Source organism: Anomaloglossus baeobatrachus, chromosome 5 (genome assembly GCF_048569485.1).
Source record: "Anomaloglossus baeobatrachus isolate aAnoBae1 chromosome 5, aAnoBae1.hap1, whole genome shotgun sequence".
Lineage (NCBI taxonomy): Eukaryota > Metazoa > Chordata > Amphibia > Anura > Aromobatidae > Anomaloglossus > Anomaloglossus baeobatrachus.
In genome coordinates, this window is record NC_134357.1 from 168,031,087 (window position 1) to 168,044,089 (window position 13,003).

At 47.9% G+C, this 13,003-nt stretch overlaps 1 protein-coding gene across 3 annotated transcripts in view; it reads left to right on the forward strand.

The window, feature by feature from the left end:
• PARG (poly(ADP-ribose) glycohydrolase) overlaps nt 1-13,003 on the forward strand; it is a 303,202-nt gene that overhangs the window by 80,860 nt on the left and 209,339 nt on the right. The window lies entirely within an intron of this gene.

Sequence of the window (13,003 nt, forward strand, 5' to 3'; positions counted from 1 at the left end):
TATAATTAATGTTAATATTGAGCTGAATTAATTTCCGTTGATTGGTTCGGCCCTGCTCACCAGTCACTGTCTTTTTTATGTGGCCCCTTGAGAAAATGAATTGCCCACCCCTAAAGTAGGCAGACTCCTTTTTAAGGTACACGATATGAGGGGCTGCTGATTGAGTCTTGTGTCTAATATACGTTTTCAAAATTGTGTTTGTTGCTTATGGCAACAGTGTTCTACGCACGCGGGAAAACAAAATGGCGGATTCTAATACGATATTCACAGCAACTGAGAGCAGAGGAGTGATAAAATTCATGTTTCTGCAAGGAAAGTCCGCAAACAATATTTATGGTGATATGTCAGACATTGGGGGATCAATGCCCTTCATATTCCACAGTTAAGAATTGGGTTGCCAAATTTAAAACTGGCCACTTCAGCACCAACCAATGATGCAGAACGTCCTGGACGACCGAGATTGATTGTTGTACCGGAGATCGTCGATGCTGTGCACAACCTCATACTGGAGAATCGACAAATTTCAGCTAAAACAATAGCAGACATCATGGGGATTTCCCTTTTTGAACATGTTTGTGTCATTATCCATGAACATTTGGACATGAGGAAGCTATCTGCAAAGTGGGTCCCCAAATGTTTGACAACAGATCAGAAAAGCATGAGGGTGAAAACTTCCCGGTCCATTTGTCAGCGTTTCTGGACTGATAAGAACTTCTTGGATGGACTGGTCACTGTGGATGAGACTTGGATTTTTATATGACCCTGAAAAAAAGGAGCAGTCAAGAGTGGAGGCACAGGGGTTCTCCTTGTCCAAAGAAGTTCAGGGTGCAAAAATCAGCCACTAAGGTGATTGTGTCTCTGTTCTGGGATGAGGAGGGCGTGCTGCTAGTGGACTACCTTCAAAAGGCTTCCACCATCAATGCAAGGAATTACATTGAACTGCTGGACCAATTGAAGGAATCTCTGAAGGCTAAAAGGTGCGGCAAACTATCCAAAAGAATCTTGTTCCTGCAAGACAACGCCTCCGCTCACACTGCACAAGTGACCACGGTAAAACTGTCAGAGCTGGGCTTCCAGCTGGTTGACCACCTACCTTATTCACCAGATCTATCTCCCTCCAACTATCATCTGTTTTCAAACCTGAAGAAACACCTCAAGGGTACCAAATTTCACACCATTTCTGATGTCATGGCTGCTACAGATTACTTATTTGAGGCACAACTGAAATCCTTCTTTTTGCTAGGCTTATAGAACTTGGAATACTGACGTAATACATGTGTTGACATCAGTGGAGAGCATGTGGAATAAATGTAAAGTTTCATCATCCGATCTTTTTTCTTTCTGGATAAAGCCAAAGACTTATCAGCAGCCCCTCATATAAGATGTCAAGTAAAAGTAACATGGTTAAAGTACTGCTGCTCAGCATGTCTGTACCGGTGTGCCACAACTGTTGCTTTCATGATTTTCCTGGTATATGTCTAGATCATGAATATGAGGGAAACACTTCTATTAATTTTGTTTACAGATTTAGTTGTTTTGTTTTCCTTCAAGGCTTAGAGTAAAGGCCGCTTTACACACTGCGACATTGCTCAAGCGATCTCGTTTGGGTCACGGAATTTGTGACGCACATCCGGCTGCTTTAGCGATGTCGTTGCGTGTGACACCTATGAGCGATTTTGCATTGTCGCAAAAACGTTCAAAATTGCTCATTGGTGACATGCCCCCCTATTGTCGATTATCGCTGCTGCAGCTAGCGATGTAGATCCTTATTCCTGTGGCAGCACACATCGCTATGTGTGACACCGCAGGAACGAGGAACCTCACCTTACCTGCGTCCACCCGCATTGAGGAAGGAAGAAGGTGGGCGGGATGTTACGTCCCACTTATCGCCGCCCCTCTGCTTCTATTGGGTGGCGGTTCAGTGACGCTGGTGTGACGTCGTAGTGACGCTAAACGAACCGCCCTCTTAGAAAGGAGGCGGTTCGTCGGTCACAGCGACGTCGCTAGGCAGGTAAGTATTGTGACGGGTCCACGCGATGTTATGCGCCACGGACAACCGATGGGGGCGGGTACGCTCGCTAGCGATATCGGTCACAATATTGCAGTGTGTAAAGCTGCCTTATCGCTACTTTTAGGGATGAAAAATTGCACTCATGATGTCACCCACCATGTGGTCTTTGTGGAGAGGCATGTGTGAACTCGCACATTGACATACATTGGGCATTGTGCTGTCTGCGTGTGGTCTCTTTTGCTCATGCAGACCAAAATTACAATTGTTTGATCCAGGCCTAATCATAGTAATCATTTAGACTTTGCCTGAGCTGTTGTACAATTTAGGATGGGGAAAGCATTATATAAATGTGTGGGGTTCTTTTATGTTTTTTTTTTTTTTGTTTTTTTTATGACCTCAAAAAGCTTTTGTACTAAAGGGGTTGTCTCATTTTATTCCGGAGTGCAGCGCTCCACTGCTTCCTGGTTGCTTGGACTGTAAACTCTTGAAGACTGACATTTTGGATCACTGGCATGGTCAGACACTGGAGCTGGCCGTATCCAGTGATCACATCGGCTTCAGAACGACACATACAGGCTTGAAAGCACAGGGCCTCCGAGCAGGAAATGGTCCCCCATGGCAGATATTTGGGAACGTTTCTGTACTGGATCAGCTCATTACATGTGACTACGGTGGTTTAGTGAGCAGCTCTAATTGTGCAGTTGCCATTCAGAATAATGGGACAGTCTAAGACTATGTGCGCACGTGTGCGCTCTGCACCGCACACAAAAGGTCCGCTTCAGAGCGCAGCTGAAAAGCTCCGTTCTGAAGCGCCTGGTGCCTACAGAACTCGTGCGCTCTGCATGCTGCCTCTCCCTATAGACAGCATGCAGAGCGCACGAAAGAAGTGACCTGTCACTTCTTAGAACGCACGCTTCGGGCAGCAGCCGAATCGCTACGTTCTAATACGCCACGTGCGCACAGCTCCTGCACAATCTTCATAGATTGTGTAGGGGACGCAGGACGCATGCAGTTACGCTGCGGTGCAGATCGCAGCATAACTGCATGCAATACGCAACGTGCGCACATAGCCTAAGAATATCCTGTATGTATATATGCTATAACTGCTGGAGTTGGTAGAGTACCCGCACTCCATGACATCTGTAGAAGTCCTAAAACATTTCTGCGTTTAAAACCCAGGTTGTGATAATGCTACAATCTGTCCTGAAGTAGAAAAGGGAACTGCCTTTCAAAAGGTGCCATCCACTTCACTCCCAGAGAACTGTGAATCCCTTGGGAAATTAGTTTTTGTGTATTTATTTATTCATTCCTTTTGTTTGTTTTTATACCCCCCCCCCCCTTCCCGATGTCAAGTTCCCAAAATTAGGCTTCGACACACTGCAAAAAAACCACAGAGTCTTAAGCGTGTGCACATTTATTTCTGCATCTTTGTAGAAAAAATGCACCATAAAACACTTTTTCTTTTTTCTTTCTTTTTTCTAAATGCATTTTTGATGCAGTTACACATTAGTATGGGTGATATCTGCAGAAATAACACTGAACGACTTGACATTTTGCAGGTTTAAATCTGCACCAAATCTGCAAGTCAAAAAACAGCCGCGTGTGCATGAGACTTGGGCTACTTTCACACATCAGTTTTTTCCCATCAGGTACAATCCGGAAAAAAACGGGTAAAACGGATCCGGTACCGCATCCGTTTTATCCCCATAGATTTGCATTGTTACCGGATTGTACCTGATGGCTTTGCGTTGCATCCGTTTTTTTCCGGATGCGGCAAAATGTATCAAAGCGGCAGCCGGAGGCAACGTGTCTTGCAACGTTTTTTTGTCTGGCAAAAAAAACCCGCATCCGGCCGCTGCGGCGTTTTTTCAATGCATGCCTATGGACGCCGGATGCGGCGCGATGCGGAAAAAACGCATCCGGCCGCCGCATGCGGTTTCTTCCACTGCGCATGCTCAGTAGCGTGCCGCAACCGGAAAAAAAACGGACCGGCCGCATGTAAAAACTTATGCAAAGGATGCGGTGTTTTCGCCGCATCCGTTGCACAGCCTGTGGCTAGGTTTCATAGGAGAATGTTTCTGTGCTGCTGTATTTTAGTACTCATTATAAGGGTACTCTCACATGAGCATATGACTGAAGAGTGCAATGCGAGAAAATCTCTCATTGCACTTGGACAGATGTTATTCATTGAGGGAGAGCTTTTGATCAGCTTTTTCTCATCCAGATTCTGGATGAGCAAAAAGTCGCAGCATGCTGCGATTGTCAGCAAGAGATGTGTCACTGACACCCATACAAATCTATGGGTGCAAGTGAAACATCAGACTGCATTTGGATGTCATCTGAGTGCAGTTTGATAATCGCGTCAGCTGACAATGGAGGAGATGGGGAGAGTGATTCCTCCCTATCCTCCGCAGCTCCCACCCTTTCTTCAGCAGGTGTGATCCGATTGCAGTTACATGACACTCAGCTCACGGTGGGGGTCATTATATCGCATCAGATGCAATCGCATCAAATGCCATACGATCTTGTAAATCCAGCCAAAGTGGGGAAATTATCTCAGCCTTGTGCAGGTCTACAATATCGTGCATTTATGCTGCATATTGCACTGCAGCGTAAACGCATGCGTTCTGCGTCCTCAGCACAATCTATGAAGATTATGCATAATCCATCTGCACGTTGCGTTTGAGAGCGCAGTGATTTGCCTGCTGAAATTTTGATCCAAATCGCTGTGCTCAAAAAAGCAACATGTCACTTATTTGGTGCGCTTTGGATGCTGCTCCCACTCTGTCTATGGGAGAGGCAGCATCCAGAGTGCATGAAATCAGCATCTATTCTGCAGACACACTACATCCATTACGCAGTGTTTCTGCAGCAATTTAAAGCGCACATGCACTGCCAAATCGCTGCAGAATATTTGTCATGGCAGTATGTAACGTGCGCACATAGCCTTAAGGGTGCTTTACACGCTGCAACATCGCGATCTCGTTAGCGATGGGACATGCCAAATCGCAGATGAGATTTGCTGAGATCGCACATGGGTCATTTTTGTAGCGCCGGTCACATGTGCGATCTCGGCAAATCGTATGTGCAATCTGGCGTGTTACATCGCTGGCGATTGTCGCAGTGTGTAAAGCACCCTTTAGACTGATCTTTGGTCTTTGCCATCATGAGAGGTTGGAGTGTGATTGTGTGTAGACAGCTGTCTTTTATACAGGCAATGAGATCAAACCGGTGCATTTAAAGGGAACCAATCGCCAGGATTTTCGTATATAAGCTAAAGCCAGTGCTATACTGGCACTATCGGGTCAAAAGAATTTCAGAAGTTTGGTGTTGCCCTCATAGGAATAGGTTGTCAGAAAAAAAAAAAAAAGTTGTCTTCTAGCAGTCGGGGAAGTGAAAAATGAAGGCTCGAAAATGAAAAATCATCAGTACTTGAAAGAGTTAAAGATGAACAATCTCCAGTGATGTAAAAGGCCTGTCCGAACGCTCATATTGAATACCGGCCATCACCTTGGTGCGTTCCTGTAATGGATGCGCTGCCGTTACGTGGGGAGTAATTTATACTGATGGCGGCTCAATGAATTTATAAGCAGCTCGCGTACTATTGAAGGAATGGTGACGAGATCTTCTCCTGAAGTCTTTTACATGGTTTTATGTTGCTTTGTGCTAATGTCTTTTGGCAATGTCAGATATTTGTGCCCCATGCACACACCGCTTTAATGCAGTTTCTGCAGATCAATGGGAAGCAATCATTTTGAAAGCTTTGGGGTCAATAATGATTGCATTTTGTCCTTGCATATATTGTGCTGTGCACTCGGCTGCGTGCTGCAGAGTCTTCTATGTATAATTACTCATAATCGCCATGAAGATCTAAAAATATCCTCCACCGCTGCTAGTTTTAATTTTTTGTTGTGTTTATGGAGGCTGCTGCCTTGTTAAAGGGAACCAAACATAAGGATTTTGGTATATAAAGGTGCAGTACTGGCACGATCAGGCACAGGCTGTACATACCATTAGTGGGCAGCTCGGATGTTTAGGCTGTGAAATCCAAGTTTGTGAAGTTTGAAATTCATCCACTTTTTGATTGACGTGTGCAATTCTCCAGATGATATCCGGGCGGGTTATGCACATGATTCCCCCCCCGCCGCCTGTTCCTCCCTCTCTCTGGCTGTATGCAAATTTCTCTCTTCAGTTACATGGCATCGGAGTTGGCGCCTGCGCATAGCGCTTACCTCCGGCGCCATGTTTTTGAAGCCCGCATTACCCAGTTGTGTCTCTGAGAGGGCGGTGCATGCGCCCTTGCTTCTTCAGATCTCGTTGTGACAGCGGGAGCGCGCGCGGTGTCACAACAGGACTGGAGAACAGCTGATCTTTACCGATTAGCTGCAGCAGACGTCTGCTACGATATCGTCTGGTGCAGTTAATCAGCATATTTCCCAGAGGGCATTGTTCTAGAATCACTGCGTTGAAAAACACATGATGGTGTCTCCGCGGTGCTGGATGTTGATCTCCCTAAGGTCAACCATCCTTACCTATGCTGCTTCAGTATGTCACAGTAGATGTTGGCCTTCATGTTTTCCTTAATGAACTGGAGCTCCTCACAACCAACAGCACTCATGCAGCCCCAAACTATAAGGCTGTGTGCGCACATTGCGTTTTTTACCGCGGAAACGCTGCGTTTAGAACCGCAGCGTTTCAGTGGCAAATTGCATGCGTTCAGCTTTCCCAGCAAAGTGTATGAGAAAGCCGAAAAATCAGTGCACACGCTGCGTTTCTAAACGCAGCGTTTTGGATGCCAAAAATCGGTGCGGAAAGAAAAGCAGCATGTCACTTCTTTTGTGCGTTGTGGCTGCGTTCTCCCCCCATTGAAATCAATGATGCGGGTCAGAACGCAGCTACACCGCAGTTCGCTGCATTTTTGTTGCGGTCCGCGGGCTTTATCTGCATGCCAGAACGCAGGCATTTACCTGGAAGTGAGGTCAAGAGGTTTCCTGTTGACCTCACTTCCTGGCAAAGTTCAGGAAAGCCGGTGTCTCCAAAGTGCCCTCCCCGACCCCCGCCCCCCCCCCCTCCCGAAAATCCAACATGGCCGCGCGCACAGCAGCGCACCGGCCGCCCTACTCCTGTTTCTGTCGCATGTGCAATAACACATGCGACAGAAAACTGCTCCCCAGGCCCTGCCAGGTCACCCCCTATTCCCCCCGGTGTCCCCCGGTAACCCCCGTACCTGTCACAGCGCTGATCCCCCGCGGCCCCCTCCTCCTTCAGTGTGCGCCGGTCACATGTGCCGAGCAGCTGACGGCTTCCTGTGTTCAGTGTGAGCTGCGCTGGCTGCTGCTGCTCGGCACTGTGCAGCTGTGACCCGGGGAGAGTGGGTGCAGATTCTTTGCACCCACTCTCCCCAAATGGAGGGTCTGCACTACTAGAAAATGGGGGACACGTTCCCTGAGCGTGCCCCCCCATATTCTAGAAGGTCCAGAGGCGACATGGGACGTCAAAAATGGATACTGCGGACCCAATTTTTTTTTTTATTTTCAATAAATTGATCAAAGAGGGAATCTGGTTTTTGGGGAGTGTTTTTTTTCAAATTTTTTTTTTGGTTGTCAATTTTTTTTGCTATTACTGTCAATTAGTTATGTCTGGTATCAAATAGACGCACGCCGTGACATCACTAATTGCTGGGCTTGATGCCAGGTGACATTACACATCTGGTATCAACCCCATATATTACCCCGTTTGCCACCGCACCAGGGCGCGGGATGAGTTGGGGCGAAGCGCCAGGATTGGCGCATCTAATGGATGCGCCATTTCTGGGGCGGCTGTGGCCTGCTATTTTTAGGCCGGGAAGACCCAATAACCATGGCTCTTCCCACCCTGAGAATACCAGACCCCAGCTGTCAGCTTCAACTTGGCTGGTGATCTAATTTGGGGGGACCCCAGGTGTTTTTTTTTTTTTTTTGTTTTTTTTTTAATTATTTATAAATAAAAAAAAAAAAAAAGCAGCTTGGTGAGCCCTTCAAATTGATCACCAGACAAGATGAAGCTGTCAGCTGTGGTTTACAGGCTACAGCTGTCTGCTTTACCCTGACTGGCTATCAAAAATAGGGGGGACCCCATGTCATTTATTTTAATTATTTTTTTTTTTGGGCTAAATACAAGGCTAGGCACCCTTTAGTGGCACGTGAAAGGCACTAAAGGGCGCCAGCTTAGAATATGCAGGGAGGGTGGGACGTTATATATATGTTTGACATCCATTGGCACATTTTAGGCTGTGTGCCCACAATCAGGGTTTGCAGCGTTATGGGCGCAGAGTGTTTTCCCTGCATCCATAACGCTGCGTTGTGCAGTAGAAGCACAGTGGAAGGAATTTTAGAAATCCCATGCCCACTGGGCTTCTCTTCTCCGCAGCATAAACTGACCTGTGGTGCAGCTTCTCGAGCCTCAGCATGTCAATTTATGCATCTGCACCCACTCTCCCCGGGTCACAGCTGCACAGTGCCGAGCAGCAGCAGCAGCAGCCAGCTCACACTGAACACAGGAAGCCGTCAGCTGCTCGGCACATGTGACCGACGCGCACTGTGAAGGAGGAGGCCGCGGGGGATCAGCGCTGTGACAGGTACGGGGGTTAACGGAGGACACCGGGGGGAATAGGGGGTGACCTGGCAGGGCCTGGGGAGCAGTTTTCTGTCGCATGTGTTATTGCACATGCGACAGGAGTAGGACGGCCGGTGCGCTGCTGTGCGCGCGGCCATGTTGGATTTTCGGGAGGGGGGTCGGAGCGGGCACTTTGGCGACATCGGGGGCTTTCCTGAACTTTGCCAGGAGGTCAACAGGAAACCTCTTGACCTCACTTCCAGGTAAATGCCTGCGTTCTGTATGCCGACAGCCCGCGGACCGCAACAAAAAAGCAGCTAACTGCGGTGTAGCTGCGTTCTGACCCTCAATGATCAGTGTGATGGGGTTTAACTTATGAACTCAGTGCAAACCCTTTAATGCAGCATAAGCTGCCCTCCGTACTTCCTCCTCAGTGGCGTCATAGGGGATTTCTTGAAACAACATTACAACCGCTAAATCTAATATGGCATATTTTTATTTTTTATTTATTTTTAAATAGTAAAATAGTTTAAACATATTGAAGTCCACATAACATTACACATACTCTGAATAAGGATCCTGACGTTGGGCCATTTCAGTGGGTGTGTGAGAGGTAGACATAGACCTGATTGATCTGAGCGTTAAGCACATGTCCTACTCGGTTACATACAGATGATGAATGGACCTGTGCTGCATGGCTGGCTGCTGCTTCTATCACACATCGGCCGCATTAGCCGGGGACTGTAGCAGGTTTTGTAGCCGCCAATAATATAAAGCTGCTGCTGACAGCATGACTCCTTGTTCTTTATTCTGGGCCCAAAGACAAATGTCTTTTCTGCTCCAGCTTGTCCCACAAATGTGAAGCCAGGAAAGCCTTGTGATCTCACTAATGCCCCGGCCATTACTGCACCATGCGCTGCGCAGTGTAGGACTCCGGGAGGTGACGGAGGCTTAGTTCTAATACAGCGTAGAAAAGCCTCCTCTGATTCCACATACTAGATTCGGAGGCTTATGTCCGGTCTGTGTCCTGTGACTTGTCACTACATTAATACTGGATATTATTCATTCTTGCATGCATTTTTGGAGCCCTCCAGGATTTTGTGAAGTAACAATATGACAGCTCAGGTCTGTAAATCTGATTATGCCTGACATTTTTGTTGGTCATATTAAAGGGGTTTGACTCAAGTTCTTAAATGGGTAAAATTGCAAAGTATGTGTAAAAACAATTAGCTTTGCAACTTGGCTCTTATTAAAAATCCTTTCTGCACTCAAGAACAGAGGGACTTTTCTATTCTGCAGGTAATTGCTGGGTTTACCGGCCGCCCTGCAGTCTGTGGCTGGTTACCTGTGCTGCTCTGATCTCTGGATCTTCTTCCATGCTGCAGAGGCATGGCTGCTCCTGCTGGAAACCTGGGGGAGCACGCTGTTCTGACCAGCCGTACGCCCCATGCTAAACACGAGGTCGGGAGGCAGGAATGGTGCGCTCCTGAACGAGGATTTTAGAACAACCCTTTAAGGTGAATGAAATGAGCCACAACACCCTGCACAGCCACAAGTACAGATGAGCTGTTGTTCGTCTATGAACGGTAAAGGCAACCCTTAATTATGCTGATCTGTGGCGGTAATAGGGGACAAACCCTCATTCTTCAGACATTTATAGGATTAAGCCATCTTGATCAAAATGTTAGCGACCCCCTTTAAGATATGTGCACACAGGAGTCTTCCGCAGTATAGACTGTAGGGATTTGTACATTCAGGCAGGCATTAGGCAGTGTTCACACAGGCAATGCAGCTTTATTACTTTCATAAAACTTGAAGGGAATAAAAAAAACCACCTCTGCTGGGCACAAAGGTATAACCGGAAATAAACCAGTTCATTCAGCAGACTTATAGGTCAGTGCAGCTCACACATACAATTTATAGTCCATTTTCCTTGAGCAAATTTTCCGCAAAATAGTGGTACTGTCCTACCAATCTGTGTCACATTTAGTCTGAGCTCCTCTAGCCTCCAGCACCAACAGAAGTGTTTAAGTCCACATTACACCACCTGGATACTGAGCAGTTTCCACACCCTGCACTCTGCTCAATGCCGAGCAGATAGTGATCAGGGATCACTACCATGCTCTACAGCTCTGTATTCAAAATGAGCAGGTAGGACACGCTGATGGCTTTAACTCAAGTACCGAGCAGAACGAAGGTCAATGGGAAACTCGAGCATTTTTCCTGAAAATCTTCTGGAAAAATGCTAAGGTTCCAATTGACTGACTTCCATTGTACTCTGTACACGAGCCGTGCCAGTTGGAGCACCCAACCTGTATATTTTGAGTGTGGCGCATGGTAGACAGTCTTGCAGAATCCTCATTGCTCTGACAGTCGTGTTGTATTTTAGATCAGGCATCCCAAGATCATGCTTGCTATCAAGATCCCCCATGAACCACCAATGAAATGTAGAGTTTGGAAATAGTAATAAATATTGGTCTTAGTTCTGACAATAGTTACTGTGACCCACTATCAATCTGCACCTTATTCATATAAATAAAAATTGTTAGGGATTATGTTGGGATTATACTGTATTTCTTTATCGTTCCTATGGGAGACCCAGACCATGGGTGTATAGCTACTGCCCCCGGAGGATACACAAAGTTACCACACTCAAAACGTGTAGCTCCTCCCTCCTAGCATATACACCCCCTGCTAGCCAGTTTCATTCTTTGTGTCAGGAGGATCACACACACACATGCATCCTTTTTTGATTTTTCATTTTTTCTAAAGATTTGGAAGAAAAGCGGGTCCACTGGACTCCCGGCATGTCCCTTCTCACCCCCCTGGCGGCGGTGCTGTTAAGGTTGACTTCAGGGTAGGAGCCCTTCATGCCGCGCTCCTTCACCATCCCTTAGGGGCTCTGGCTTGAAGTTAGAGCCAACACGGTTCTCACTGCCTTGCAGGAGACCGGCCTCCATCCGCAGCCCTTTTGCAGGACCCTGCTGGACGGAGCACTGAACCCCCACCCCACCAGGGACTGGGCCCTGCGTCTCAAAGCTAAGTATAGAGACGTTATTCAGAGGGTCCTTCTGCAATGTGGGGCACTTTTATTGGGGGGGACAGTGATTTACTTTGATAATGCTGCTTTTTACTGTGTTTCCGGCCGGTTCCACGGTTTTTACTGAGAACCGCGCCGATGATGCCTGATTGTCGGCCGCATGCATAACTCTAGGCCCCGGCTTCAGCCGCGGCCTAGTTTCGTTTCGTTCCCCTGCATGTCAGTCATGCAGGGGGACACTGCAGCGCCGCCCGCCGGCCGCTCTGCACAGGGGAGGACACTCCTTTTTGAGGAGATGATTCCCTCCCCTGTACATCTCCTTAGCCCTCCGATTACCGCTCCTGGGTTAACCCCCGCCCCCCCCCCCCCTCACTCTGGCGCCATTTTCTCAGCGTTCTTAGTACACTGGTCGGCGCTGGCTGCTCTGCAGTGCAGAGGGAGTGAATATCTGGCTGGGGGTCCAGGCTTGGAATCCGGAGGGCACTCATAATAGCGGCCTGATAAGTCACAACCTCTGGTTGTGCACTTTTATACACTCTCAGGGCATTCTGAAGGAGTTAATTCTTTATTATAGAATCTCCTCCTCAGCAGCATGTCTCACACTAGGAGCAAAGCTCCAAGGCTGTACACTACATGTTCTGCATGTAAGCTCATATTGCCTGAACCGGCACAGACCCACACTGTAATGGTTCTTATGTGGTGGTGCCTCAGCCTGGAGTCTCCCCAGGCTGAAACTCTGTCTTGGGTATTCTAGACATTCTAGACAGAGCCCCCACCCCTGCAGCATGTCTCACAGAGCGAGGCTGCAGGCTGTTTTTATTACCCGCTGCAGGTAGTCTCGTACGGCTGTACCGAGCTCATAACCATCTGTGGCCCCTCAGCTTGGAGGCTCATTATTGGTCCCTCCAGCTGCTCCGGTTTCGGTGGCTGACCCCTGGGGGAATCCTATTTCCAGGGGTCGGCTGTCCCGGCATCTTCTGAGCATGCAGCCCCCTTTTCAGGGCGTTTTCTGCTTCAGCTCGCTCAGCAAAGCTCACAAGGGACTCTCCTTCTGGGCTCAGACCCCCGTCCCCCTGACAGGGAGACGCAGGGTCCCCTGTCCTCCCCGTCCCGCAGCTCCCATTACGAGCTGACTCACTGGACGAGGAGGATGTCTCTACCAGGGCCTCGGACGCTACTTTATGTACATTGATCCGTCCGTAGGTGACGCAGATGCGAATGATTGGATTGCGTCCATTATACTTGTACTGGACCTCCATCCGCCTGTATCAGGGGAGTATTCCCCGCTGGCAGAAAGGCATCAGTATACCTTTAACAGGACGAGGAGTGTGTTCCTTAAAGGAGTTATCCGACATACA